A 25337-nucleotide genomic window follows, 5' to 3' on the forward strand; every position below is an offset into this window, starting at 1 on the left:
AGGACAAAAGAGGGAGGAAGGGGAGGGGAGGAGCACAGAGCAACTGTTAAAAGGTCATAGGTGGATATAAGTGAGAAAGTAGGAGAAAAAAGCTAAGAGATAGAGGAGAGGGTAACTCTTTGATAGGAGAGGAAAGGAGGCAGAGGAATAGGGAAAGAAAGAAATAGGGAAAGAAAACCCCTTGGGGAAGAGTTTTATGGAAACTGGAGGTCTATGTTAATGCTGTTTGGTTGAGGCCATGGATAGATAGGTTGGTGTGGGAATGGTGTGTGGAATTAAAATGGTCTACCAAGGGGGAGGGGGAGGTCCTCGCTATTGTAGCAGCATCAGTACATCTATCAGTGAACATGTAGCTACCCAGTTAATAGCATAACCATATATTCTGATCAGAGATGCTTTTACCAAATTAATTTTGATGACTTTAGCTTTATTTTCATGGCAAACTTACTGGGGTTCTGAGAATCAATAATGACGGGATAGAAAAAGATACTGGTGGCAATATTTCTAAAATTACCAACAATCTATCAAATAATGATCAACTTGAGAAGGTTTGTAAAAATTTAACTGTAGTGAAAGAGTGCTTCTATTTTACATACAGTTGGGCTAAGGAAAACACAGCAGCGACACCTGTTACTTCGCCCGGTTTCTTATTATCTGCCTGGCACAGTAATAAACCATCTCTTTGGTCAGAATTTTGATTTGGCTAATAATCAAGCAAAGGAATAATTAAAGGATTAGCAAGCAAAAATCCATAAGCATTTCTAAGGAAATCCTTAGATCCCTACCAGACTGGGAAAGAAGAAATGCTATAGGGGAATGAGGCAAATCGAAAAAGGTTAAACAATGTTTTGCATCTGTCTTCACATAGGACACCAATATCATCTCAGAAATAATAAGAGGTTTAAAGTGAATGAGGAGCTGAAAGAAAACACATTAGCCAAAAGAATAGCAAGAGAAATCAATGGGACAGAAAAATATAAATCCTCAGGGTCTGCATGCTATGTTTTGGAATAGGACTGCAACTGCACAGATTGATTCGAGGAATATTCTCAAAGTTTTAAAGGAAGCAAATGCAATCACACGATTTCAGGAAGGAAGAGAGAAAACAGGCAACTTGAGAAGTGGAAATGCTCATATATATTATTTGGAAATGGACAACAGGTCAATTAGGAAACAATAAGAAATTAAATAAGAGAAATTATCTTTCACAAATCTTCACAAAAGGAAAAGTGGCACTGCAGCACAACAAAAATCAGCCATCATTTTATTCCATTTGAATTTTGAAAAGATCTCAGATAGGATGCCACACAAGAAGTTATTTAACCAAAATGGCATACATGAAATAGAGGGGCTGATATCCAGCAGTGATGGGGATTGATAGATGTCAGATGTGGATTTTCTGGTTGTTTAAGACTTACTCTTACAATACCTAACTAATACATCTGCATAAATAATAATCAGTTTAAGACAAAAAAATACTATTCTCTATTCACACTAAACAAATTTGATTTGGATGAATATACAAAGCTTAAAGCATTTTACTTTATTTTCAGTTACATTCTTTGAAAACATTTAAATGTCGCTGCACAGTTAGCATCGCAGTTTGCATAATGCTGTTATTGTGCCAGTGACCTGGGTTCGAATCCGCTGCTGTCCGTAAGGAGTTTGTACATTCTCACCACATCTCCATGGGCTTTCTCCAAGGGCTCCAGTTTCTTCCCACCATTCAAAAACTGCTTGGTTAATTGGATGACACAGGCCCATGGACTTAAAGGGCCTGTTATCATGATGTACGTCTAAATTTAAACATATTTAATTCTGCAGGTTCCTCTCCCTCCATGGAGCCACCCGAAAGGCGAACAATAGTATTAAAGAGGATTAACCCGCTCCTTGAAGTTTACAGATAAAGCCTTTGACCTTACTAAGCAGGGATAAGGAGACACATTAAGAGAGTCAGCCCAACAGCGAGTGGCACCAACCAGATCTTCATCCTGACTGTTTCACACAACTTTAATCAAACAACTGTACAAGCAAAGCATAACCAAGGCACACTGTTGATTGAATATTTGCTCCCGTCTTCATCAAGGGCCTATTCATTACTTGAGAGAACATTTACTTTTACAATTTTATTTAATCTTAATTATTTTAATTTTTTTTGCCGATTGTTTGAGCTGCCAAATGGTTGAATTCCGGATGCCAGGGGTTTTACTGTACTTGGATTAAAGATTGGTTTGCAGAAAGAAAACAATAATTTTGAGGCTGCAAGGTTGTGACAGGGATCAGTACTGGGACCCCAACTGTTCACAACCTATATCAGTGGTTTGAACAAGGGGATCAAGTGAAATATATTCAAAATTGTTAACAAAAAGCTAGATGGCAAAATGGGTAAATGGGATATAGAGAGGATCTGGGAGATAAAGAGTTAAATAACTGGCTGAGAATATAATGTTAAAAATGTCACCTACTTTGACACAAAAGAAACAGAAAGGTAGAACATTTTGTGAGTGGTGGAAGATTGAAAGGTATTGGTATAGAGGGACCAGAGTGCTCCAATGCAATGAATAATTGAAAATTAATAGTTTTAAGAAGAACCTAAGAGGCACCTTTTTCCACACAGAAGGTGGTGAGTAGATGTGGAATGAACTGCTGGAAGAAACTGGACAAGCTGTAAAACTCAATATCTCTAAGTACGTACAACAAACAACCAGGAAAGCAAATGGCATGTTAGGCTTTAAGGCGGCTTCAGTACAAAAGTAAGTACTCGCTGCAATTATAGAGAGCTTATGGCAATGTCTGATCTCCCGAAATTTGTGAAAGAGAGTGTGCAAAGCAGGTTCTCTTGATTGCTTCAATGGGGAGAGATTGTTTAAAGAAAAGACGTTAAGAAGTTCTGGACATAAACTCATTTTAGTTCTGAAGGTGCGGTTATCAAATAGAAATCTAATTTTTTTATGTGCTTGACATGGATAAAGCAGGGATGAATTTCTGTCTAGCTAGGACAATGGGTTAGTTTCAGACTAAAAGATTCTTTTTTAAGAGAAAAGCTATCCATGATAAAACACTTGCATTGCTACCCAACTACAGTGGAATCCTGTTAAAATGCAATGTTTTGGGTCCAGAAAAAACCCAAGATCGCATAAAAAGTGGGGTCATGCTAAATTGGGGTCACGAAAAACTGCATTTAAATAAAAACACGTGTACAATAGCTGAATTTGCAAACATCTTTTTTTATTTCTTACAATCATCATTTTATTTCTTAAAAAGCAATCAAGTGTTAGTTGCCTGAATGCAGCAGGTCGCTAGCAGCGATCAAAATCCAAAATGCTTTTGAGCTGGAGGATTTTTATGTGGTCCACATACTGGGTCTCCAGCCAATGTAGGCTAGCTTCAAGGTACTCAATGGCTTCAGACACTTTCGGGGGTGGGGGGTGGAAGCTCCTCATTGTCAATCTCCTGTGGTTCAGGAACTGGTGCTATAGTAATGTTACAGATGATCTTGGAGACCATCAGATGCTCAGATGTCGGACATTCGTCATTGTCAGAGTACCACTGGTGAAAATCTTCTTTGCTAATTTGAAACAGCCTCTGCACCTCACCCACCTCCTCATCTGTGAAGATGCAGAATTCTTGCTCATCATCTTCATTTTCCTTGGTGGATTTTCATGATGTAAAGGCTGGACCCACCCTTCTCCCAGCATTTTTCCACACATGAGGAGCTGACTGCTGCCCAGCCCGTCCCACCCAAGAGGCAAACTTCTTTAACGTTCATACTTCCAGTGTTGTTGATTCAACTACAATTCTACGAATTAATTCATGCCTATAATTCCGCTTGAACATGGAGATGATCCCCTGATCTAAGGGCTGGATCTTGGATATAGTGTACTTTGGGAGGTAAGAAACTCAGATCTTTCCGTCACAGTTTAATAGATTGACAGCTGGTGGTGGGCTGGACAGTTGTCAAGCAAAAGAGTTTACACAAATGAGCCCGCACAGCAGGGACAAAAGTAAAACCAATCCTCCAAATTGACACTAGTCATCCAAGCATTGCTGCTATGCATGCATTTGAACGATAACGACTTCACTTTAACATGGTGGAAACAGCAGAGCAAGGAAAATTTGCTAATCATGAGCGGTTTTTACTTATGTGTTCCAGTCTTGCTAACACAAAACAACAATGTCTCATGACCTTTGCGTTGTTTGAACCCTTCACGTTGATGGGTGCCATCTTTGCTAGACAGTATGTGGTCTGGGATCATGTTGTAGCAGAGTCCTGTTTCGTCACATTTGTATGACATCACCACCTTCTTCTAAGACAGTTTTTAGCTCTGCCAGGTATTCGCTGGCAGAGGCACTGTCGGCTGAGTGAATTTCTCCAGACACTAACACTTGAGAAATCCCATGACAGTGTTTAAACCGGTCTAGCCATCCACTGCTAGCTTTGAACTGTAAAAGAATATGTTTTTGGGAGATAAATTGGGGAAGGGTTTTAATGTAGGTCACATATAAACACTTTAAAACAGATCTTATTTAAAATACTGGAGCTCTGCTAATGCTAGACATGTCAGGGTCTTAGAGCCTTTGCAAAAGCTATGGTGAGTGCCCAAGAGACTTCACTAATGGATTGCTGTTTAAAAAAGACAACAGATGAAAGAGCTTGTCAGAGCCACAACCTAAGAGGTTCATGTGGATTTGCAAGCAGAGAGAGTCAAACAGGCTTTCTCAGAGACAAACAGGCTTTCTCAGAGAGAGACAGAGAGAGAGAGAAATCAGTTCTACAGTGTGTTACAGTCAGCAGCAGCTGAGACTGGAACAGGACAAGCTGGCAAGCTTGTGGAAAACCCCATTTGGAAGACGGGTTGTGAGTGCTTGGTTCAGCTTGGTCAAAGCCCTTGTGGTTCATGCAAAAGGAGAAGACTCGCTGTCTAATGTTTCACTTGAAATAAGAGAAACAGAAAAGACACTCTATGGTGACCTGAAAGAAAGAAGTTATCATCTGGAGAACCTTGAGGGGGCAAGTTTCATCAGCAAGACATTGGAGTGGCTGATTAAAAAGAAATCAGTTGTGGGTGTCCTGGAACAACAAATCGCTCTCTGAAAGCCGACAAGAACCTTCCTGAGCGGTTACCTTTCAAGCACCAAAGCCTGTTGAACTTCATAAATGTTATATTCTGTGCACAGTATAAGAATTGCCTGCAACCAGTGAACTTGGAGTAATGAGAAGTGAGATTGGACTGTGAATCAAAGAACTTTTCAGAACTTACACACACATTACATACACGTGCACTTAGAATTAGAAGGGTTTAAGTTAGGTTAGTTAAGTCAATAGTGATAAGTTAAACTGTGATTCCGTTTTCATGTTTAAAGATAACTATAAAAGCAACTTTTGTTTAAGAAACCATTTGCCTTGGTGAATATCTATTGCTGCTGGGTTTTGGGGTCTTCTGGGCTCATTTCTCCGTTGACCAGCTGGCAAACTTTACAGCTTGAGCTTTGAGAATAGGCCCAGAAACTGGAAGGCCTTCTGGGCATGCTTGAACAAACCACTCATACAGGGAGTCAATGAGGCTGACATCTTTGACTGTCTTCATGCATTTGGCCTTTAGTCCCGCCTCTTTAACTTTCCAAAGCGACACGTGCAACTTATTTTCCTGAGATTTCCAGCCACGAAGTGTTGATTCAGATATGCTGAGGCCACATGCAACTTGAATTTGACTTTTTTCTTGATCGCATCTAGTGCATGAATCTTACCTTTCATTGAAAAAGATTTTTGTCTTCTAATGGTAAGTTCCATTTTGATCTGAAAACACTTTCAATTGCAGTAAGAGGAAAAAAGGGGTCCACTGGCTGATCACGTTATATCCAGCTTCGCATTAAATCAAGGTTCCATTGTACAGTTCCTACAAGGACTCCATCTCATTTTGGTAATTTATCTGTGCATTTTTTTCTGATCCAATGCTATTGGCGCGATGCAACTGAAACAGCTCTCTTTCTTCAGACTTGGGTTCAGCTCTGCCATAAAAGTATTATTAACTTCTGCTTCCACCTTATTCTCATTGCCCATGTCATAAACATACACAATCAATCTCTGCAATTTCTACCATCAAACACCATTCCAATTTCCAGTCTTGCTGAAGGATTCCATCCCAAAAATGACAACTTTCTTTTTCTCATATTGATACTGCTTGACCTGCTGAGTTCCTCCAGCAGATTGCTTTTGGTCTAGATTCCAACACCTACCATCTCTTGTGTCTGCACTTCTATCCCTTTTTCATATTCCAAATGACCCTTCAGGACACCCTCATCAAATCCTATATTACCGTAACATGTCCAGGTGCCTAACATTTCAACTCAACAGCAATTCACTTCTTTTTCCTTCAATTTGGACAAAGTATGTTCACATCACAATATGGTTTGCTTTGCACTGAGATCAAAACATGGATTGCCTGATTGATTTATACAATGCGTCTGCCAAGGCCACATGCAATAACTATGTGTCACAGGTCATAATTTTAATTTGCTACCTCACTCCAATTAATATTTCTGTCCTCAACTGCCTTGCTCATTCCAATAAAGCAGTGAACATTGGAGATGCAGCATGTTTGATCATGAGCATCGCAGCTTTCCAGATACAGCATTGAACTCAAGCGTTTAAAATCATAACTACTGTTCTTAGTTATCTCCTTTCCCAAATACTAACATTTTGTAATATCTATTGTCTATTATACCTATTCAACATATTTTTCAGCTTAGCACCATTGTTTAAACCGCTCTGCTATTGCACTCATTTTGTCTGTTCCATCTAGATAACTGTACTAACTCAAAGCCAGTCATGTCTCCTAACATTCATCTTGTAACCCCACAGCTGCAACCTGCTTTAATTTGTTTTATTTAAAGTGAACGTTCTGGGTTTGACAATAGTCTGGGAATATACCTCAAATCCACATGATCCTGTAACAGTTTTTCCCAATCTATACTAAGGTTCTGCAGATATTTTGATAGCAGAATTGAGGAAGATACTGATTTTCCTTTTGTTCCATGAGGATTATTTTATATAATTATTCTAGCTCTATGATGTTTTGATCTTCACTGAGACAATATATTTCTATAATCTAGTAAAATGAGACAGTATTTTAGTAAACAATGAGCTGCTCGAGGAACAAAGCAGGACACCATGTCAATGTTTTGGGTAAGGACCCTTTATTGAAAAAGTAATCGAGCACTTACGTATGTGTAATTAAATCAAAATAATTAATTCATTAGTTCATATCCTGCTCAAATCTGAATACCATTCAATAATAACTATTGTTACCATGAATTTAACATTTAAACCTTGTTGAGCAGTTTTAACAACTTGAATAAGATTTGTAACAATTTCATCACTATTTGACCTGCTGAGCTTCTCCAGCATTGTTTTTTCTTTGTAACAATTTCAGAAAGTGGCAAAGTTCCTTCTTGGGCAATCTCTGAAACAAGGATGATTTGCTTCCATCACACCCATGGAATTCGATATGACTGATGAGACCAAACATGCAATCAGCATACTCATTTCAATTCTCCGCCCCATTCCCTTGCCAATATATCTGCCTATGGTTTCATGCACTGCCAGGCTGAGACCTCCCTCAAAACTGGAGGAACAATACCTTACATTCCATCTTGGCACTCTCCAACAGGATGGTATTAACCTCAACTTTTCCAGTTTCTGTTAGAACCCCCATCTTTCCCTATGTCTCCTTTCCTATAGCTCTGACTGTCTCTTTCTTCCTTTTATCCCCCTCTTTCTCCTTTACCCCAGTTCTGCATTCAGAGAGCCAACACCTCCTCTCCCAATCAATTCTCACCTTTCCCCTCTCTTGGCCTCTTCTGCATATCCAATTAACACCTTTTGTCTGATAGGTCTGTTCCCATCCCGACACTTCTTTTATTCAGGCACCTGCCTGCTTTTTATTCATACCTTGAAGAAGGACTCAGGCCCAAAACATCAGTAATATTTCTTAACTTACAATGAATGCTGCGAGACCTACTGAGTTCCTCCAGCATCTTAGTGTTTTAATTACAATCACAGTGTCTGCAGACTTTCATTCTGCACACAGATTTCAGATTTATTGTCAAGAATGCAAACATAACATCACTTACAGATTTTTTTTCCTGCAAGTGAGGCAGAAAAGTGCAAAAGTAAGAGTTCTTAAATGAGTCCCTGATTGAGTTTGTTGTTGAGGAGTCAGATGGTGGAGGGGGAGCAGCTGTTCCTGAACCTGGTAATGCGAGTGTTGCAGCACCTCTACCTCTTTCCTGACGATAGCAGCAAGAACAAAGCATGTGCTGGGTGGTGTGAATCCTTGATGATTGCTGCTGCTCTCCAACGGCAGCGTTCCCTGTAGATGTTCTCAATAGTTGGGAGGGTTTTGCCCTGGGCTGTGTCACTACCTTTTGGAGGGCTTTATGCTCAGGGGCTATTGGTGTCCCCATACCAAACTGTGATGCAGTCCCAGACAGCACATTTTTCTCCAAACATCTGTAGAATTTGCCTGGGTTTCTAATGTGATACCAAACCTCTGCAAACTCCTGAGGAAGCAGAAGTGCTGACATGCTTTCTTCACTAAGCCGTTAGTGTGTTGGGTCCAGGAAAGATCCTTCAAAATAATGACTCCCAAGAACTTATATTTGCTCACCCTCTCCACCTCTGATCCCACAATGATCACTGGATCATACACCTCTGGTTTTCCCTTTCTGAAGTCTGCAATCAGCTCCTTGGCTTTGGTGACATTGAGTGCAAGGTTGTTGTTGGTGCATCATTCAGCCATTCAATCTCCCAGTTGTAGGCTGACATCACCTTTCTTAATACAACCCACCCACTACCCTGGTATCATCAGCAAATTTGTCCATGGTGTTATTGTTGTAGTGAGCCACGTAGTGGCAGGTGTAAAGTGAGAAGAGAAGGGGGCTAAGAATGCAGCCCTTGATGCTCTGGAACTGATGGGAGATTGTGAATTGTACCAGTCCTCACTGATTGTGGTCTGGAGGTGAGGAAATCTAGGATCCAATTACACAGAGGGGTATTGAGGCCCAGGGTCTTGGAGCTTCCCGATCAGTTTTGAGGGGATGATGGAGTTAAATGCCGAACTGTAGATGATAAAGAGCATCTTTGCCACAATTGGCGAATTGTAAGGGATCCATCTTGTTGCTCAGACCGGAGTTGATGTGCTTCAACACCAATCTTTCAAAACACTTCATCACTGTTCATGTAAGTGCTACTGGTCAATAGTCATTAAGGCAGTTTGCAATGATCTTCTTAAGGGAGATGTTGAAGATAGCCATTAATACACGGATAAATTGGTCAACACAGATTTTTAGTAGTCAGCTGGGTACTCTGTCTGGACCAAATGCTTTCTTCAGATTCAGTCACCTGAAGGGAGCCCACACACCATCTTCAGATTCGGACAGTAGAGGATCATTAGGGAGCGTGGGGGTGTTTCTTCCCTGTTACTTTAGTTAAATCAGGCATGAAAGGCACTGAGTTTCTCTGGGAGTGAAGCTTTGCCATCTGCTACTGCACCAGATTTGGTTTTGTAGCAGGTGATGTCATTTAGGCCCTGCCATGTTGGGAGTCCTTTGTTGTTTCCATTTTCCTCTGGAATTTCCACTTTGTCTGGGAGATGGCTTTTCACAGGTCATACCTACTCCTTCCTTATTGTTCTGGATCTCCAGACTTAAATGCCTGTGATCTGGCTCTCAGCAAGTTCTGGATTTCATTGCTCATCCGGGGTTTCTGGTTGGGGAAAACCCTGAAGGAGTTGGTGGGGACACACTCGTCGTCCACAGCAGTTTGAAGTCTGTGACAACCCTGGTGCAATGATTCAGATCCTCAGCTGAGTCTTTGAACACTACCCAATCTGCTGACTCTAGGAAGATGTTAAGTACGTTATGTCGGGTATTTTTTTTTTCATGAATTAACTATAAAGTGGTGATGTATGCTGAAAATCTGAAAAATGCTGGAAACATTCAGCAGAACGGGCAGCATCGGTAAAAATGAAAAGAGTTAATGTTAGGGTGCAGGGCCTGTACCCCAAACCCTTCTCCTCTGGTTCTCATTCCACAGATGCTGCATGACCTGCTGAGATGTTCCAGCATGTTCTAATATATTACTTCTGGGTGCAGTTCAAGCCTAATCGTTTTCACTTTGGTTATTCCATTAATGATGCTGTTACATTACACCAATCTAGCCAAGTCCACACCCATGGAACACCCTTTCGGTCTGATCTCGATGTTCAGGGCAAACGGACATTTATGATTAAAATAAAATAAACCCCCATTCTGGGCAGTTGCAAACAGACGAGGGGGTGAGGAGGAGAGTTGGGGGGGGTGTAGGGGAGGGAGGGGGGTAGGGGAGGGAGGGGGGTAGGAGGGGGAGGGGGGTAGGAGGGGGAGGGGGGTAGGAGGGGGAGGGGGGTAGGAGGGGGAGGGGGGTAGGAGGGGGAGGGGGGTAGGAGGGGGAGGGGGGTAGGAGGGGGAGGGGGGTAGGAGGGGAGGGGGGTAGGAGGGGGAGGGGGGTAGGAGGGGGAGGGGGGTAGGAGGGGGGTAGGAGGGGGAGGGGGGTAGGAGGGGGGTAGGAGGGGGGAGGGGGGTAGGAGGGGGGTAGGAGGGGGAGGGGGAGGGGGGTAGGAAGGGGGTAGGAGGGGGGTAGGAGAGGGGTAGGAGAGGGAGGGGGGTAGGAGAGGGAGGGGGGTAGGAGAGGGAGGGGGTAGGAGAGGGAGGGGGTAGGAGAGGGAGGGGGTAGGAGAGTGGGGTGGGTAGGAGAGTGGGTGGGGTAGGAGTGGGGGGGGGAGGAGGGGAGGCATCGATGCCCTAAATTTCAACGTTGAGGCCTAGCGTTTGAGATGGCGCCCTCCGCCTCGCCGAGACTCCGCAGATAATAATCCGAGGCCGCGACTCGAGGCGCCCACACGCCAACCAACACTCACCCGTCCTCCCCGGGGCAGACAGCGAAACCTCCGGGCAGAACCAGCGCCTTCACTCCGCGGCCAATTTACCGATCCGCCAGCGCGAGGGGAGCCCGCGGCATGTCGCGGGAGCGGCTGGCTTCCAGCGACAGCTTCCCACCGTCCGGCGAGCACGGCGGCTGCGCCATCGACCAGCCCCAGCACCCGGATGTGAAGGGCCCAGCGGCTTCGCTCGAGCCGAGCCGAGAGCTGCTCTGAGCCTGTTGGGACATGTAAGGTTGACACCTCCTGCCCGCCCGCCTCGGAGAGTCCGTCCCAAAGTAAAGCGTGGCTCGGCCTGAAAATAATTGCATGTCCGAGGGAGAAAGTGAAGTGGGAGAAATGAAATTGCCTCACTGGAGGGCCATGGAGGGGGGCATTGAGGGAAGGAGGCGGTATGGGGTGGGGTGGGGTGGGATGGGGGGAGAGAAATCGACCAACCTCCAGGGTCACCACATCTCATCCAGTGACAGAGCGGGTGTAGTGACCCTCTCTCCACCTGGGAGGGCCATGGAGGGGGGCATTGAGGGAAGGAGGCAATATGGGGTGGGGTGGGGTGGGGGGAGAGAAATAGACCAACCTCCAGGGTCACCACATCTCATCCAGTGACAGAGCGGGCGTAGTGACCCTCTCTCCACCTGGGAGGGCCATGGAGGGGGGCATTGAGGGAAGGATGCGGTATGGGGTGGGGGGAGAGAATTAGACCAAACTCCAGGGTCACCACATCTCATCCAGTGACAGAGCGGGCGTAGTGACCCTTTCTCCACCTGGGAGGGCCATGGAGGGGGGCATTGAGGGAAGGAGGCAATATGGGGTGGGGTGGGGTGGGGGGAGAGAAATAGACCAAACTCCAGGGTCACCACATCTCATCCAGTGACAGAGCGGGCGTAGTGACCCTCTCTCCACCTGGGAGGGCCATGGAGGGGGGCATTGAGGGAAGGAGGCAATATGGGGTGGGGTGGGGTGGGGGGAGAGAAATAGACCAAACTCCAGGGTCACCACATCTCATCCAGTGACAGAGCGGGCGTAGTGACCCTTTCTCCACCTGGGAGGGCCATGGAGGGGGGCATTGAGGGAAGGAGGCAATATGGGGTGGGGTGGGGTGGGGGGAGAGAAATAGACCAAACTCCAGGGTCACCACATCTCATCCAGTGACAGAGCGGGCGTAGAGACCCTCTCTCCACCTGGGAGGGCCATGGAGGGGGGCATTGCGGGAAGGAGGCGATATGGGGTGGGTTGGGGTGGGGGGAGAGAAATAGACCAAACTCCAGGGTCACCACATCTCATCCAGTGACAGAGCGGGTGTAGTGACCCTCTCTCCACCTGGGAGGGCCATGGAGGTGGGCATTGAGGGAAGGAGCGATATGGGGTGGGGTGTGGTGGGGTGGGGGGAGAGAAATAGACCAACCTCCAGGGTCACCACATCTCATCCAGTGACAGAGCGGGTGTAGTGACCCTCTCTCCACCTGGGAGGGCCATGGAGGGGGGCATTGAGCGAAGGAGGCGGTATGGGGTGTGGTGGGGTGGGATGGGGGGAGAGAAATCGACCAAACTCCAGGGTCACCACATCTCATCCAGTGACAGAGTGGGCGTAGTAACCCTCTCTCCACCTGGGAGGGCCATGGAGGGGGGCATTGAGGGAAGGAGGCGGTATGGGGTGGGGTGGGGTGGGGGGAGAGAAATCGACCAAACTCCAGGGTCACCACATCTCATCCAGTGACAGAGCGGGCGTAGTGACCCTCTCTCCACCTGGGAGGGCCATGGAGGGGGGCATTGCGGGAAGGAGGCGATATGGGGTGGGTTGGGGTGGGGGGAGAGAAATAGACCAAACTCCAGGGTCACCACATCTCATCCAGTGACAGAGCGGGCGTAGTGACCCTCTCTCCACCTGGGAGGGCCATGGAGGGGGGCATTGAGGGAAGGAGGCGGTATGGGGTGTGGTGGGGTGGGATGGGGGGAGAGAAATCGACCAAACTCCAGGGTCACCACATCTCATCCAGTGACAGAGTGGGCGTAGTAACCCTCTCTCCACCTGGGAGGGCCATGGAGGGGGGCATTGAGGGAAGGAGGCAGTATGGGGTGGGGTGGGGTGGGGGGAGAGAAATCGACCAAACTCCAGGGTCACCACATCTCATCCAGTGACAGAGCGGGCGTAGTGACCCTCTCTCCACCTGGGAGGGCCATGGAGGGGGGCATTGCGGGAAGGAGGCGATATGGGGTGGGTTGGGGTGGGGGGAGAGAAATAGACCAAACTCCAGGGTCACCACATCTCATCCAGTGACAGAGCGGGCGTAGTGACCCTCTCTCCACCTGGGAGGGCCATGGAGGTGGGCATTGAGGGAAGGAGGCGATATGGGGTGGGGTGGGGTGGGGTGGGGGGAGAGAAATAGACCAACCTCCAGTGTCACCACATCTCATCCAGTGACAGAGCGGGCGTAGTGACCCTCTCTCCACCTGGGAGGGCCATGGAGGGGGGCATTGAGGGAAGGAGGCGATATGGGGTGGGGTGGGGTGGGGGGAGAGAAATAGACCAACCTCCAGGGTCACCACATCTCATCCAGTGACAGAGCGGGCGTAGTGACCCTCTCTCCACCTGGGAGGGCCATGGAGGGGGGCATTGAGGGAAGGAGGCGGTATGGGGTGTGGTGGGGTGGGATGGGGGGAGAGAAATCGACCAAACTCCAGGGTCACCACATCTCATCCAGTGACAGAGTGGGCGTAGTGACCCTCTCTCCACCTGGGAGGGCCATGGAGGGGGGCATTGAGGGAAGGAGGCGATATGGGGTGGGTTGGGGTGTGGGGAGAGAAATAGACCAAACTCCATGGTCACCACATCTCATCCAGTGACAGAGCGGGCGTAGTGACCCTCTCTCCACCTGGGAGGGCCATGGAGGGGGGCATTGAGGGAAGGAGGCGATATGGTGTGGGGTGGGGTGGGGGGAGAGAAATAGACCAACCTCCAGGGTCACCACATCTCATCCAGTGACAGAGCGGGTGTAGTGACCCTCTCTCCAACTGGGAGGGCCATGGAGGGGGGCATTGAGGGAAGCAGGCGGTATGGGGTGGGGTGGGGGGAGAGAAATGGACCAAACTCCAGGGTCACCACATCTCATCCAGTGACAGAGCGGGCGTAGTGACCCTCTCTCCACCTGGGAGGGCCATGGGGTCTGTTATTTAATATATTCAAGGGGGCATTGAGGGAAGGAGGCGGTATGGGGGGGTAAATCAAATCAAATCAAATCAAATAGCTTTTTATTGCCATTGTACAAGTTATAAAACGAGATTTATGACAGCAGTACAAGGTTACCAATGCAGCGACGCAACCACAGGCAGCACCACAGAAGTGAAATAAAAAAATTTAATTTACAGTGCCGTATATGTCCTTTATGTGAATGGGTGGGTGGGTGTCGGATGTATGAGACGGGAATTTGTGGATATGTGTGTTCAGTGTAGTGACAGCCTGGGGGAAAAAGCTGTTTCTGAGTCTGTTTGTTCTTGTCTTGATTGACCTGTAGCGTCTGCCAGAGAGTAGTAGGTCAAACAGATGCAGGGCAGGGTGGGTGGGATCCTTTATTATTGCTTGTGCTCTACTGAGGCAACGAGAGGTGTTGAGATCCTTCAGGGAGGGTAGGGGACATCCAATGATCTTTTCTGCTGCCCTCACCACCCGTTGAAGTCTTTGCCGCTCTTCTTCAGTGCAATGGGAGAACCATACTGTGCTGCAGTACAGCAGGATGCACTGTATGGTGGAACTGTAGAAGGTAATCAGCAGCTTCTGACCCACCTTGCTCTTTTTGAGCATTCTCAGGAAGTACAGGCGCCCCTGGGCCTTTTTGATGACTGCTGAAGTGTTTACAGTCCAGGAGAGGTCGTCTGAGATATTGATGCCCAGGAGGGTGAAGCTGTGGACCCTCGTCACACAGTCACCATCTATGTAGAGGGGGAGTGGGTCAGACCTGTGCTTCCTGAAGTCCAGAATGATTTCCTTTGTTTTTGTGCTGTTTAGGATCAGGTTCTGAGCCCAGCACCACTCGGTCAGATTCAGGATTTCATTCCTGTAGGCAGACTCATCTCCCCCTGTGATCAACCCCACCATCGTGGTGTCATCTGCAAACTTCGCCACGGCGTTACTGGCGTGGACAGGTCTGCAGTCGGCCGTGTAAAGAGTGAGGAGCAAAGGGCTCAGCACACAGCCTTGTGGGGAGCCCGTGCTCAATGTGCAGGTGGAGGACAGGTGGGTTCCAAGTTTGACTGTCTGTGGTCTATCTGTAAGGAAATCTTTGATCCATGAACAGGTGAGAGGACGAAGGCCCAAAGCAGACAGTTTGCTGAGTAGGATATCGGGGATGATGGTGTTAAAGGCTGAGCTGAAGTCCACGAAAAGTACCCTTACATAGGTGTTCCTGTGTTCCAGATGGCTCAGCACAGTGTGGAGGATGATGGATATGGTGTCTTCCGTCGATCTGTTCGCTTTATAAGTGAACTGGTGTGGGTCAAAGGAGGGAGGGAGACAGTCTTGGATGTGGCCTAGGACCAGTCGTTCCAGGCACTTGGTGATGACAGGTGTGAGTGCTACTGGACAGTAGTCATTTAGGCCGGTTATTTGTGGTTTCTTTGGTATGGGTATGATCGTGGAGGCCTTCAGACAAGCTGGTATAATGGCTTTTGACAAGGAAAGGTTGAAGATTGTGGTGAAGACCTGGGACAGCTGATTTGCACAGGCCCTAAGTACCTTCCCCGGTACGCCGTCTGGACCAGCCGCTTTTCTTGGGTTTACCCTGGCGAGGGTTCGTTCCATCTCGAAGGGCTGCACAGTCAGTGGCTCGTAACTAGGGGCGGACTGGGTTAGAGTGGGTGCAGCTGTAGGCTGCCGGGCGGTGGACTCAAAGCGTGCGAAGAAGGTGTTTAACTCCTCCGCCAATGCAGTGCTTGAGTCCACAATTTTGCTGGGCTGACCCCTGAAGTTGGTCAGCTGTTGTAACCCTTGCCACACTCGCCTGGGATTGTTGTCGGTGAGATGGCCTTCCAGTACTTCCTTATAATCTAGCTTGGCTTTCCTGATGCCCTTCTTTAGTTCAGCTGGCAGCACTATACAATTTATTATCACTGGATCTAAAGGCAGTGTTGCGGCTCCTGAGGTGTGATTTAACCTCCCTAGTCATCCAGGGTTTCTGGTTTTGGAACACCCGGATGTGTTTGATGACAGTGACAGTCTCCATGCAGAACCTGATGTACTCCAACACAGACTCTGTATACGCTGACAAGTCATGGTGTTCAAATATACTCCAATCAGTGAGTTCGAAGCAGTCCTGGAGCTGGGAGAGAGCATCAACGGGCCAGGTGGTAATGGTCTTTCTCACAGGAGCTGTGCTTCTTCTCAGAGGGGTGTAAGCAGGGATAAGGAACAGGGAGAGGTGGTCTGACTGGCCTATGTGAGGGAGTTGTTTGGCTCTGTATGCGTGCTTGATGTTGGTATACACATGGTCTAATGTGTTTCCTTTCCTGGTCGGGCACTTAACGTGTTGATAAAACTTTGGCAGGACAATCGTCAGGTTTGCTTGATTGAAGTCGCCTGCAATTACGTGTGCACCGTCCGGATGAGCCTGCTGCTGTTTGTGGATTATGTCCGAAAGAAGTGAGAGGGCTGAGCCGGCATTTGCCTCTGGTGGTATGTAGACAGCTGTGATTAGGACAGCTGTTAGCTCTCTCGGCAGAAAGAATGGACAGCATTTGATAGAGATAGTTTCTAACAACGGTGAACAGGTAGTGGATATGGTTGAACTATCCTTGCACCAGTCATTATTTACATAGACGCATAAACCACCTCCCCTGCTCTTACCCGACTCCTCTTTGCTCCGGTCGCTACGATGAACGGTGCGGCCAGGTAGCTGTATGGCCTCGCTCGGTATTCTTGGATGAAGCCATGTTTCAGTAATCACCATAACGCCACAGTTCTTAACATAACGGTCATCAGCTACCCGAAGTTCCAGCTCGTCCATTTTGCTTGCCAAGGATCGCACGTTGCTGAGAAGCATGCTAGGGAGCCGAGGTCAAACTCCAGGGTCACCACATCTCATCCAGTGACAGAGCGGGCGCAGTGACCCTCTCTCCACCTGGGAGGGCCATGGAGTCTGTTATTTAATATATTCAAGGGGACATTGAGGGAAGGAGGTGGTATGGGGGGAAATAGACCAAAATCCAGGGTCACCACATCTCATCCAGTGACAGAGCGGGCGTAGTGACCCTCTCTCCACCTGGGAGGGCCATGGAGTCTGTTATTTAATATATTCAAGGGGACATTGAGGGAAGGAGGCAGTATGGGGGGAAATAGACCAAACTCCAGGGTCACCACATCTCATCCTGTGACAGAGCGGGCGTAGTGACCCTCTCTCCACCTGGGAATGCCATGGAGTCTGTTATTTAATATATTCAAGGACATTGAGGGAAGGAGGTGGTATGGGGGGAAATAGACCAAACTCCAGGGTCACCACATCTCATCCAGTGACAGAGCGGGCGTAGTGACCCTCTCTCCACCTGGGAGGGCCATGGAGGGGGGCATTGAGGGAAGGAGGCAGTATGGGGTGGGGTGGGGTGGGGGGAGAGAAATCGACCAAACTCCAGGGTCACCACATCTCATCCAGTGACAGAGCGGGTGTAGTGACCCTCTCTCCACCTGGGAGGGCCATGGAGGGGGGCATTGAGGGAAGGAGGCGGTATGGGGTGGGGGGAGAGAAATAGACCAAACTCCAGGGTCACCACATCTCATCCAGTGACAGAGTGGGCGTAGTGACCCTCTCTCCACCTGGGAGGGCCATGGGGTCTGTTATTTAATATTTTCAAGGGGGCATTGAGAGAAGGAGGCGGTATGGGGGGAAATAGACCAAACTACAGGGTCACCACATCCCATCCAGTGACAGAGCAGGCGTAGTGTCCCTTCCCTCTCATTCATCTCACTCCTGGGGTTGTTCATTTTAGATGATCGCATCCCTTTGGAGGGCTAATAAAAATGCCTCTTCTCAAGGAGAGATGAAGAATTTATACCCCAAGGGGAAGGAATTTGCAGGTTGATAGTGTTGTCAACACAAATGGCTGGTGCCCACACCATTAACTGATTGGAAAAGTAAAAGCCCACAAGATTGGCTAGATCCAAAATGCTCCCAGTGGAAAGATGCCGTGGGTATTTTAATAGGTAAAATGGAAAACTTAGCAACTAGAAAGTTGTTTGGGACTCATCTTAATCTCTTCCTCGTGCATCTAAAGCTGGTGCACAATTGATAGCAGGACGGCGAGAGAAAAAAAAATATCAAGAGGCTGGTCTAATGCAAACATTAGTTTTGCCAAAACAGCACACTGTGTACAGCTCAAGTCAAGTCACCTTTATTTGTCGTTCATGCCATACTCGCATGGTAAAGATGAGATAGTGTTTTCCCAAGACCATGGAGCATATTTACATAAATATAGGTTAGAATAAAAGTTTAGCACATTTAAAATATTAAGACTTATAGATTAACATTCCACTGTACCCATTCCCCAAATGTTCTGGGATTTCAGTGTCTGATGGCTTGGATGTAAGGGCCCTGAGTGCTGTAGTATCTCCTACCAGATGGCAGAAGGGAGAACAGTTTACTTGACGGGTGTGTGGAGTTCTTCACAATGTTTATTGCCTTTTGCCTGCATCAAGTGTTGTAAATGTCCTTTGTGGTAGGAAGAGAACCCCCAATGATCTTTTCAGTTGGAGTCATATTAAGTGTAGGACACCAAAGTACAGGATCTTGGAGGAGAGCATCTGGAGTAAACATGGTGACAAACTTTCCAGGAAATGCATAGAAAATTCTAAATTGAATCCAAACTGGATACATGTGCTGTGGTCATTTGATGTGCAATTGGTATTTTAGAAGTCCTGCAGAATGAGATTGTGTTGACCCTCATCAAATAGTTGTTCATATAATACATAACTTGGTTCCTATTTATGTGAGGTAGTAGTACTGAAAAAATAATTTCCTTTCCAAGAGTTTTAGATGTTTTGATTTCCATATACTGAACATGCATGTCAACTATGTGAAAGAAAATATCACAAGAAAAATATTATAGAATATGTAACTATTGTCAGGACTGAAGACTTTAGCCACATTGCAGAAGAGGAGATGCTAGCGGTCATTAAGGATATTAAGTTGGATAAATCCCAAGGGGCGAAGCTTAATATATTTGTATAAGCCCTTGGGATTTTCATTCACCTTGTCTGCCAGAGCTCTCCTGATTTTCTTTGTGTTTTCTTGCATTTCTTATACTCAAGCATCTTATTTGTTCCTTGCTACCTGTACCATATATGCACCTACTTAACCAGGGTCTCAATATATTTCAAAAAACCAAGGTTCTTTACACCTCAAAGTCGAAGTTATTGTCAGAGTACAACCCTGAGTTTTTTTTCCTGCTATAAACTGTACTCAGGAATAAAGATATATATGTATATATAATATACAAAAGAAAGAAATGTAAACAAAGAAATGTATACAAGCTGCAATACAAAAAAAATATATTGAGTATGAAATAAAGTGCAAAGTAAGAATCCTTGCATGAGTCTCTGATTGAGTCTGTTGTTTCATTTTCTGATAGTTCAGGGTAGTATGAGTCTTGTAACAATTCTACTTCTTTCCTGATGGTAGCAGCGAGAGCAGAGTATGTCCTGGATGGTGCGGATCCTTGATGATTGTTGCTGCTTTCCGACAGCAGCGTTCCATGTAGATGTTATAGATAATGGGGAGAATTTTACCTGTGATAGGGCTGTGTGCACTATCTTTTGCAGGGCTTTCTGCTCAGAGGTCTTGGTGCCCCAATACCAGGCCGTGATGCAACCGGTGGCAGAATTCCACCACCAGCCACATCTTATCCTCCCCACCCAAATCTGCTTTTTGCCGGGATTAGTTTCTGAGTCCACCGGTCCATTTTTTGGTCCCCACCCACAATTTCATCCTCTTAGGCATAGCTTGCTGTAAAGGCAGAAAGTACATGGCTGTACAGGTCCACTCAGCTCCATCCAGTGCCATAAACAGGCCTTCAAGGTGAGGCAGAGGTTTACATATGCATCATCCAATTGAATTTACTGCATTTTGTAGACTCAGGAGTGGCCTTCCCTACATGGGTGAGACCAAACACATCTTTGGTGACTGCTTCGCTGAACATCTGAGCTGTTTGTCGGTGCAAGTGAGCCAACCATTTCAATTCTCCCTTACCATTTCTACACAAATTTGTCTATCTTCAGCTTAATTCATTGTCAGAGTGAGGCCAAATGTAAACTTTAGAAGGAACACATCATATTCCTACTGGTCAGCCTTAAACTTAATGGCATGAACATGGATTTTTCTAATTTTAGGTAAGCCCAAGCTCTATCTGATTTCACTGTTTCCATTTCTTCTTTACATACAATTATTCTTCCTTTTCTAACTTTCTCCAGATTCAGAGTTTATTGTCATGAATGTGTCGCAAAATTTGTTGTTTCGCGACAGCATCACAATGGAAATATTTCTATAAACCATCTTTCAGAATAAATAACATAGTTCAAGAAAAATAAAAAGGCAAAGTGAGGTTGTGTCTATAGTTCATTGTTCATTCAGAAATCTGATAGCAGAAGGATAGAAGCTGTCCTTGTGCTGCTGAGCGCTCATCTTCAGGCTCCTGTACCTTTTTCCTGATGGGAGCAGAGCAAAGAGGACATGGCCTGGGTGGTGAGGGTCCTTGAGGATAAAGGCTGCATTTTTTAATACACCTCCTCTAGTAGATATCCTCGATGGAGTGAAGACTAGTGCCCATGATATCGCAGGCTAAGCTAACCACCTTCTGGAGTTTTTTTCCTGTCCTGAATGTAGGCACCTCCATATCAGACAGTGATGCAACCAGACAGAATCCTTCCCATGGTACACCTGTAGAAGTTTTTGAATCTTTGGTGGCATACCTCATCTCCTCAAATTCTTTATAAAATATACCTGCTGGTGAACCTTCTTCATGATTGCATCAACATGGAGGCTCCAGGACAGATCCTCAGAGATATTGACACCCAGGAATTTGAAGTTCTTGACCCTCACCACTTATGATCCCTCAGTGACTGGTTTGTGTACTCCTGATTTCCTCCTGAAGTTCACAATCATCTCCTTGGTTTTGCTAAAGTTGAGTGCGAGGTTGTTTTTGTGATACCACTCAACGAGCTGATCTTCCTCCCTCCTGTACACTTCCACCTTGCAGTCTGTGATCCTGCTAACAACCGTGGTATGATTGCCAAATTTGCAGATAGCATTTGAATTGTGCTGGTCACACAGCCATGGATAGAGTGAGTAGAAAAGTGAGCTGAGCACACCTCCTTGAGCTGCGCCTGTGTTGATTATCAGTGAGGAGGAGATGTTTCCAATTTGTACTGACTGTGGTCTCCCGATGAGGAAGTCAAGGATCCAGTTTCAGAGAGGGGTGCAGAGGCCCAGCTTTGGAGTTTGTTGAACAGCAATAGTACTGTTGAAGGCTGAGCTATAGTTAATGAAGAGTATCCGATGAAAGGGACACCACCCCCTTCCCACTTGTCTCCCCCTCTGTCTCTCCATTTCTCTCAATTTTTATCCAATACCCTATTGCCTCTTGGCCACTTCCCAGTTTCTTTCCCTGCTTCATTTTAGTCTCGATACAGGGTCCCAAACCAAAACGTTGACTGACCATTTCACCCATGGATTTTGCCTGACCCACTGAATTCCTTGTGCAGCTCATTGTTTATAATAATTTACCTTTTGCGATGAGATTAGATTATAAGATTAGGAAGACTTACTCATCGAAGCAGGCTTTGGTGGAACAATTTTCAAAATTCCTTATAATTTCTTGGTCAGTGTGTATAAAAGCTCAATGTAACGATTCCTGAAGCAAGACAATAGTTCTGAAGAGAACCTGAAAATGTTAGTCCTGCATTGCTGACAATTTGAAAGAGCTGTGATTATTCTGATATAGAATAATTTAGAAGTTTCAACAGGATAGAAGCAGGGAGATGAGTTTCTCTGGTGAGACAGTCCAGGTCTGAAGACCACAGTCTCAAATGAAGCACTTTAACATTGAGGAATAAGATAAAAAGAAATTTAACACAATGTAATTCTTAGGAAATTCAGGCTGCAAATTTTCATTCAATATTCCTTTTCAAGCCTAATTTATAGTAATTTTGACCTTAGCAAGAATCAAGATTTATGGGAATTTTGTCAATAATTTTGCTGAAAGGCAGAGCAGGCTTCATCATCCCTTGCTTACCTATTTGAAAGCCTTTAATTATAGAAAGTTTTGTGAGCCCTTAAGTTGAAGAATAGGTGCATTTATTCTGAATGAATTCATGTCAGTCTAGGAGATTGATTTACACAATAGAGATTGACCAGTGTAATAATGACAGAAAGAAATTGTAGAATGAAAATGAAAGTGTAATCTATTTCACAAACATTTCTTTTATTGATTTCTTTTCATTCTATATCATTCTATGACTATAAATATTATTTTCTCAAATTTGTTAATTTACTTTTTTTAAATACAGTTATTTGGCTTAGCATTTGTTAGCTTGATGCATTGTAGAAATAAATTAATTGTTATTTTCCTTTTTGTTGTTTGAAAGACTATGCTGATGCATAACCTTGATGGAAAGACCATAGATTATTCAGGTTGGCAGCAAAACCTCAAGCCCCATCACACTGAATACTGGTGCACTTCAGGGTGGTGACTCACAAATGCACAGCCAGATTGAGTTCCAACAAAATTTAACTTGATCAGAAATTTTTTACAGATTCAAATACCAAATTTTCCCATGACTTGTGAATTTAACTTGCTGGATGTAATTTTCAATTACAACCCTCCCTGAAGGGTTTAATAACCTTTATGTATGATATTCTTTAAAAATCACATCAGATTTTTAGTAAGATTAAAAGAACATGGGAGTATGCTCTACACTTTTCTATCTCAGACAAAAATTGGGATTTGATTCTTAAATTAATTAACAGTTCTTTACTATGTGCTCGTCATTCTCTTATTCAGTTCATAGTTGTACATCAGACTTGCATGTCTGAAGACAAATTATCCCATATATTTTCTGATCTAAATCCCCAATGTAACAGATGTAATGACAGGAAAGCAACCTTGATACATATGTTCTGGTCTTGTCAAGCTCTTGAACCTTATTGGAGGGAGACTTTTTGTGTTTTTACAATAATATTACATGTTAATCTTGAACCTAATCCTTTAATGGCTTTGTTTGGAGTGTTAGATGATATTAACAAGCTATTTTCTTCATCTGATTGTCAAGCCATACTATTTACAACTCTTATGGCACAAAGAGGTACCTTACTATGATGGAAAGATCCTGTTCCACCCACTAGTACTCAGTGGTTATGTCATGTCTTGTTTTAATTTAGAAGAGAAAAGGTCTTCTGCATTATATGCTAACACTAATTTTCATAAAATGTGGACTCCTTTTATGGACTATTTTTTTGCTCATTAAATCTGTTTGTCTTGATCATTGGATATATTTATTTATGTGTACGGTTTTCCTTCAGTTAGTGATGTTTTATAGATTCAGCAGAGCTATTCTACCTTTAATTTTATGTCAAAACATCACAGATTATTTTTGGTAGGGGATTAGCATTCTTTTCTTTGGTTTCCTCTTTTTTTCTTATCTTTTTTGTCATTCCAACAACATTTTACAGGGAAAGGGGCATATCGTTATTGTTTTATTTTTGGAAATGTACTTATATTCTTCATATTTGGTAACCTTGTGCTCTCAATACAATGTGTTCTTGTTCTATAAAACTCAATAAAAAAGATTGAAAGAGAGAAATCATCACATTTGTGGATGATACCACAGTAGTTGGCCTCATCAGTAGCAATGATGAGTTGCAATACAGAGAGAAGGTTGAAAGGCTCATTGAATGGTGTGAGAACAACAACCTAAGTTTCAATATGGACAAGACAAAGGAGATGACTGTGGACAAAGGTCGACTATATACATCAGCGGTTCTGTCATGAAGAGAACAAATTTTCTTGGCATGCATATAAGAGAAGACCTATCCTGGACTCACAACACCTCCTCATTATTCAAGAAAATGCAGCAATACCTATACTTTCTAAAGAGACCGAGGAGAGCAAGGTTAGGAGCATCACTGAGAGTGTCCTGTTTGGTTGCATCATTGTGTGGAATGGTAGCTGCAAAGCATCAGACTGAAGTCTATTCAGAGGATCATTCAAACAGTTGAGAGGATCACTGGGACCTCCCTTTCTTCTGTGGACAACATTTACTGGGAAAATTGTCTAAATAGGGTACAAGGAATTATAGAAGACTCTTTCTATCCAGCACACAGTATCTTCAACCTACTGCCATTAAGAAGGTGGTACAGGAGCATTAAATTCAGGACTGCCAGGCTGGAGAATAGCTTCTTCCAAAAGGATGTGAGACTGCTGAATTGTAACCATGAAAATTATCCCATATAGATAGAGAGAGAGACAGTGCCAGATTCGAACCCGGGTCACTGGCGCTGTAATAGCTTTGCGCTAACCACCACACTAACCGCATCATCCATAATCTAGTTATGCAGTCTCGTGAATCTTTTCTGCACTGATTCCAGCTTAATGATATCTGTCCCCAACAATCTTAAATTTACCCTTTATTGGTTTGAATATTTGTTCTACTCATTTAACTTAAAATGTAAATTGAACAAAATATTCCACTTACATTTTTAGCTATCTTCAATACACTACAAAAGATGATATTTCAGGCTTTTGATACAACTGTTTCACCAATTTTTCTTAATAATTAAACATTCTTCTCTAAATTGCTTGAAACGTTATGTTCACTGGTGATGAGAAGTGAATATATAACTCAAATCTGGCCCAAGCATTGCAATTTAATGAGAATCTACCTTTACCTAAATTCTTCTGTTTAGTATTTCATCCATTTTGGCAAGGGTTATTTTGCTGCTCTGCACTCAGTTGTCCTGTTAGATAGGAAGGCCCTGATCACCAGTCCTATGTTAATCTCTATAGACTCTGTCCTAAGAATACCAATGCCCCAAAAGAAACACCTGCAGCTGAATACCCATCAGCCTGTCATGACTGATAGCATGACCAATGGGGGAAGGTTCACAAAGTGCAAGATGTCCAGCTGAAGACCCAGTGGCAAACCATATTCACTCCCATGAGCACATCCCCAAATCTATGCCACCATTCCAGCTTCTTATGCACACATCTGTAGGAACAACTAGATTCAACCATGATCTAACTTCGAATTACATTCCATAGTAGTATCTACTCCCAACCCAAAGAGGACATAGAAAGATTTATTCAAAAGATGGGAGATTCTCCAAA

At 44.9% G+C, this 25337-nt stretch overlaps 1 protein-coding gene across 2 annotated transcripts in view; it reads right to left on the reverse strand.

Moving 5' to 3' along the window:
• ppm1aa (protein phosphatase, Mg2+/Mn2+ dependent, 1Aa) overlaps positions 1–11047 on the reverse strand; it is a 43259-nt gene extending 32212 nt beyond the window's left edge. For both annotated transcript variants that reach the window (XM_069916296.1, XM_069916295.1), the window contains exon 1: positions 10959–11047. The gene's annotated coding sequence lies outside the window, so the exon portion shown is untranslated. The remainder of the gene's footprint in view (positions 1–10958) is intronic.
• Between the last annotated feature and the right edge of the window lie 14290 nt (positions 11048–25337).

This window comes from Narcine bancroftii, chromosome 2, assembly GCF_036971445.1.
Source record: "Narcine bancroftii isolate sNarBan1 chromosome 2, sNarBan1.hap1, whole genome shotgun sequence".
Classification (NCBI taxonomy): domain Eukaryota; kingdom Metazoa; phylum Chordata; class Chondrichthyes; order Torpediniformes; family Narcinidae; genus Narcine; species Narcine bancroftii.